Consider the following 6,382-nt stretch of genomic DNA (forward strand, 5'->3'; position numbering starts at 1 on the left):
TTTTCACACTTAACGGATTGTCGCCAGACAATATTGACGGCCGTGTAGGATTGCACGGGCAGCAAATTAGAAAGGGAGGTCACACTGACTGAGCAGATACATCATGCCAGCCACTTCACTGGCTGCTTTATAAACAGCAGCCTCATCGCAGCAGCGTTTTGAGGAGGGTGGTATTTCCTTGAAGTTGAGGGAGCTAGAAACTCAGGGAGGTTAAATAAAGTGTCCAAAGTCACATAGTAAGTGGTGCAACCAGGATTCATACTCAGGTTTTGTGACTCCATAGTCTTTTTCCTGTATCAGTAGTTTGCCAAAGTAAAATCATACCTACCCTCCTGAAGGAAATTAAGTCTATGAAACAATTGAAGAGTGTGGTGAGAAACTGTTCCCAGCCTTCTGCTGGGGACTATACCTGTTTCTGATCTCAGTTTTCAATCTACTTGAATAAACCCAATTCCCTACCCCTCTGCAACACATAATAGTTGAAACATACTATGCTTGTTTTTGGTACCACATGAGGTAGCAGAGTGATCAGTAAGAATGAGTTATACACATACTTGTACAACTACGTAGACACAGAGTCGAGGACGTTCAACGCCTGGTGATGTCAACTTGAACAAATGTACCAGATTTTTTTCTCGAGCAGGTATTGCAATGACTATCAGAAGAATAGCCAGCAAGGAAAAACACTTAAATTACCTTACATGAGTTACATTAGACAGGAAAACTGCTCTTAGCCCTACCCTAGCTAAGCAAGGTATGGTTTTTAGAGATTTTTATTTATTTTTAAAAGGGAAAGAGGAAGAAAGAAGGAGAGAAACATTGATGTGTAAGAGAAACATCAATCAGTTGCTTCTCACATTCCTCCAACCAGGGACCTGGCCCGCAACCCAGGCATGTGCCCTGACTGGGAATTGAACCGGTGACATTTTAGTTCAGCACTCAATCCACTGAGCCACCCCAGCCAGGTCTGCTGCTCTATTGTTAATACTTGTTATACTTGGGTAAAATACCTCCTACTTGGAGCACTATTTAAACTTCTGCCTGAATCAGTGTGCTCCAAATATCTATTCTTATATACACACATGAAGTGGTTTGGGCTTTCTTCTTTCTGAGTCAATCATGTTCCTGGAAGAAATCCGTATAAAGCTGTTTTAGGACATGCCCAAGAGCTTAAACTTTGTGACAAAGTATACACATGAGTACTAAACTTGGTGAAGACTTGACAGATTTCTCCTCAGTGAATGAATCAGTTTAAACTTTCACTACTAGAGAGTTCATATTCTTATTATATCACAAACATTCGACATGATGTGCCTTTTGTAAAAATTAAACTTGTTTTATTTCCCCCATCCCCCCACCCACATGGCAACCATCAGTTTATTCTCTGTAGCTATGGGCCTGTTTCTGTTTTGTTTGTTCATTTTTTTGTTTTTTAGATTCCACAAGAAGTGAAATTATAAAATATTTGTCCTTCTGCCTGACTTATTTAACTGAGCAGCATACTCTCTAAGTTCATCGATGTTGTCAGGAATGGTAAGACTTCATTCATTTTTATCGCTGAGTAATATTCCATTCTATAGGGTCCGGCACAAATAATGCTCCTTTTGTATTACAACGTCTTTTTATTACAAAATCATAAGCATGTAATTCTGTAACAACAATATCACACTCAAGCACACCATATGACATTTTAGGTGACATGTTCAAATTGTCCATCTCGTGCGAGACATTCACATACCCTATCAACCACACTCAAGCAAGCTTTACTTCTGCTGGACCCCGTATAATACACATGACATATCCCATAAAGGGCTAATATCTAAAATATGTAAGAAACTCATACAACTTAATACCAAAAAAATTGTAACTGCCATTTTGTGCTTCTTAATCCCTTTACCTTTCACAATCATCCCCCAAGCCCCAACCTGGCGAACAACAGTTTGTTCTCTGTATCTATGAGTTTTTCTTGTTTGTGTGGTTTTTGTTTGTTTTTTAGATTCCAAATATTGTAAAATCATGTAGTATTTGTCTTTCTCTACCTTATTTCACATAGCATAATACCCTCTAAATTCATCCACATTGCTGCAAATGATAGGATTTCATTATTTTATGGCCAAGTATTATTGCACTGTATATATGTACCACATTTTCTTCATACAATCATCTATTGATGGGCACTTAGGTTGCTTCCATATTTTGACTATTATAAATAACGCTGCAATGAACATAGAGAGGCTTATATCTTTTCAAATAATTGCTTTGGATTTCTTTGGACAAATACCCATAAAGGGATCACTGGGTCGTGTGGCAGTTCTATTTTTAAGTTTCTGAGGAAGCTCCATACTGTTTTCCATATTAGCTGCACCGAGTTGCAATCCCACAACAGCGCACAAGGGTTTCTTGTCACTAGTCATCAGAGAAATGTAAATTAAAATCACCAACAGATATCGCCTCACACATGTCACAATCGTTATCATCAATAAATGAACAAACAAGAGTTGGCAAGGGTGTGTATAAAAAGAAACCTTTGTCATTTGTGGATTTACTACTGGTAGCCATTCTGGCAGGTGTGAGGTGATATCTCACTGTGGTTTTAATTTGTATTTCTCTGACAATTAGTGATTTTGAGCATCTTTTCTTATGAGTATTGGCCATCTGTAGATCCTCTTTAAAGAAGTGATTTTTAACATCCCCTGCCCATTTTTTAATTGGATTGTTTTATTTTTTTGGTGTTGAGTAGTATGAATTCTTTATAAATTTCGGATATTAACCCCTTATCAGATGTATCGTTGCTGAGTGTAATCTCCCATTTAGTAGACTATCTTTTCCTTTTATTGATGGTTTTCTTTGCTGTACAAAAACATTTTAGTTTGATGTAGTCCCATTTGTTTACCTTTTCTTTTTTTTTCCCCCTTGCCTGAGGAGATACATCCAAAAAAACACTTAAGAGAAATGAGAAAAATTTACTCCCTGGGTTTTTTCCTAGAAGTTTTACGGTTTGGGGTCTTACATTTAAGTTTGTAATCCATTTTGAATTTAGTCTTGTATATGGTGTAAAAAAGTTGTCCACTTTCATTTTTTTGCTGGTACATGTCTAGTTTTCCCAGTATTTCCCAGTATTATTGGAGAAACTGTCTTTATCTCGTTGTATATTCTTGCCTTCTTTGTCATAGATTAATTGACCATATAGGCAGGGTTTATTTCTGGGTTTTCTGTTATATTGATCTGTGTGTTTGTTTTTATACCAGTGCAATGCGGTTTTATTACTACAGCCTTGTATTACAGTTTACTATTGAGTAGGGTGAGTCCTCCAACTCAGATTTTCTATCTCAAAAAATATTTACCTATTCCACCATCTTCTCTCCTACAATTCTGAATGATAACCTTGATGGGTAAATTATTCTAGGTTGCAGGGTTTTTTTCTTTCAGCACTTTCAATACATCCTGCCACTCCTTCTGGTGTACAGATTGCTCCTGGGAGATCAGCTGATAGCCTTATGGGAGTATTTTCTTTCTGTTTAACTAGTTGTTTCACTCTAGCTGCCTTTGAAATTTTCTCTTTATCTTTAACCTTTTCCATTTTAATTACAGTATGTCTTGGTGTTGATCTCTTTAGGTTCATCATGGGAACTGTTTATATTTCTTGAACCTGTATGTCTGTTTCTTTTCCCAAGTTAGAAAAGTTTTCAACCATTATTTCTTCAAATAAAGTTTCTTTTTTATTCTCTCTTCTTCTGGGAGCACTATAATGCAAATGTTTTTGTGCTCGATGTTGTTCCAGAGGTCCATTCAACTATCCTATGTTTTCTCTTTTTAAATTAAATTTATTGGGGTGACATTGGTTAATAACATTATATAGGTTTCAAGTATACATTTCTATGATACATGATCTTCAGATTGCATTGTGTGCCCACCACCTGAGGTCAAATCATCTTCCATCACCATATGTTTGACCCCTTTTACTACCCTCAACCCCCTTCCCTCTGGTAACGACCATACTGTTGTCTGTGTCTATGAGTTTTTGCTTGTTTTTCTTGTTGGTTCATTTGTTGCTTTCAGTTTTATATTCCACATATGAGTGAAATCATATGGTTGTTAACTTCTTCTGTCTCACTTACTTCACTTAGCATAATATTGTCAAGGTCTATCCATGTCACAAATGGCAGTATTTCATCTTTTTATGGCTGAGTGGTATTCCATTGTATAGATGTACCACATCTTCTTTATCCAATTGTCTATCGAAGGACACTTTGTTGTTTCCATGTCTTGGCCACTGTGAATGAATGATGCTGCAGTGAATATACAGGTTCATATGTCTTTGTAAATAAGTGTTTTTCAAATTTTGGGGGTAGATACCCAGAAGAGGGTTTGCTGGGTCATATGGTAGCTCTATTCTTGATTTTGTGAGGAGCGTCCGCACTGGTTTTCATAGTGGCTGTACCAGTTTACATTCCCACCAGCCATGAATGAGGGTTCCTCTTTTCTAAAACTTCTATCCTCATTTTTTTTTCTCTTTTTGCTGTTCTAATTGGTTTATTTGCACTAGTTTGTCTTTCAGTTTACTGCTCTGTTCTTTTGTATTAGTTAATCTGTTGTTAATTCATTCTAGTTTTTTTAAAGTCATCACCCAGTGATATTTATTTTTCATTACTTTTAGAGATAGAGGAAGGGAGAGAGGAAAGCAGAGAGAGAAACATCGATGTGAAACAGACCCATTGATTGGTTGGCTCCCATATGCACTTGGAACAGGGATCATATGTGCCCAAACCAGGGATGGAACCCACAACCTACGTATGTACCCTAACTGGGAATTGAACCAGCAACCTTTCAGTTACGGGACAGTGCACTAGTGAAGTGAGCCACACTGGCAAGGGCCATTCTAGTTTATTTTTCATTTTATTTATTGTATTCTTCAGCTCTTCTTGGTTCTGTATTAAACTTTCTAACTCCATGCTAATTTTTTCTCTAAGGTCCCCTATTCCAGTCTCAAGCTTGGTGAGCATCCTTATGACCACTTCTTTATATTCTTTATCCGGGTAATTACTTATCTCCACTTTATCCTATTTTATTTGGGGAATTTAAATTTTTTTTTATTTGAGAGATATTCTTCTCACTTTTCATTTTTTTTTTACTTTCTATGTTTGTTCCTATGAATTGGACAAAATAGGCATCTCTCCCAATCTTAAAAAAGGGGCCTTTTGAAGAAGTGACATCTGTGTGGGCTGGGTGGTTTTGGTAGGCCAGTTGGAGCCAAGCAGGTGTCTGTGACATCAGGGGCAGTGGCCTAGGAACTTGGAGTGGCTCCTGGTGGGGAGGCCAAGTGCTTTTGGTAATGCCCTGTGGATCCTACTTGTTCCCTAGGTTCAGCGCTGAAGTGAGATCAAGTAATGTGTCTGGGAACACACTGCGGTGACCTTGCAGGTAGGCCAGAGCACGTGGATAGAGCTCCCACCCATGCAACTCAGGTGCGGAGAAACACATACAGTAGTGCTCACCAGCCCCTCCAACCCTGGAGAACTCCCACAGTTTCCAAAGAGCTCCCGCCACTCCCCCCCAGCCTTTTCTATAGGTCTCTCTCTCCTTTATTGCACAGAAAGCGGTCTTGCATAGCAGCAGCATCTGTGTCGGCTGTGAGTGCTGGGTGGTTTTGTCAGGCCAGCTGGAGCCAGGTGGGCACTTACGGCACCTAGGGCACTGGCTTGCTGGGCTGGTGTGGCTCCGAGCAGGGAGGCCCGGTGCTTGTTGTGATGCCCTGTTGATCCTGCTTACTCTGGTTGTTCTAAAGCCAAAATGGGCTCTTTGCAGTATGGCTGGGGACGACTGTGGTGATCTTGTCGGTAGGCCAGAGCAGTGGGATAAAGCCTTTGCTACAACCCTATTGTGGTGGAGGGAGACATAAACAACGACATTCACCAGCAGCTCGAATCCCAGAGAGATGCCACGGTTACCCAGCCTTCTCTTTTTGGTGGCGTTCTTCTCTCGTTTGTTCAGAAGCTGTTTGTTTAATCAGCCCTCAGTTGTCTCTCAGAAGCAACGGTTCTACATATGGGCGTACGTTTCTATGTGCTCCTGTAAGAGGGCAAGATCAGCATCTTCCTATGCAGGCTCTATCTTAGACCTGTCTGCTAGTTGAAACGTTTAATTTGGCTGCTTCATTTCACTCCGATCGCCAGGACCTAGGAACCCCAGCCTCTCCCAACACCTGCCTCTTGCTGTTGGTCCCTGTTAGCCTTGCACGAAGCTACACCCACTGTGCGCAGTACCCAGTCCATCGGCAATTTTCTCGCAGCTGGTGCCCTTCAGCCAGGGGAGCTGGGGTGGTCCCTGGCGACCCACACAGACACCAGAGGTCACGGGAGCCTTCCCTCACCATGCTGTACTT

Source organism: Desmodus rotundus, chromosome X (assembly GCF_022682495.2).
Source record: "Desmodus rotundus isolate HL8 chromosome X, HLdesRot8A.1, whole genome shotgun sequence".
In the NCBI taxonomy this organism is placed as follows: domain Eukaryota; kingdom Metazoa; phylum Chordata; class Mammalia; order Chiroptera; family Phyllostomidae; genus Desmodus; species Desmodus rotundus.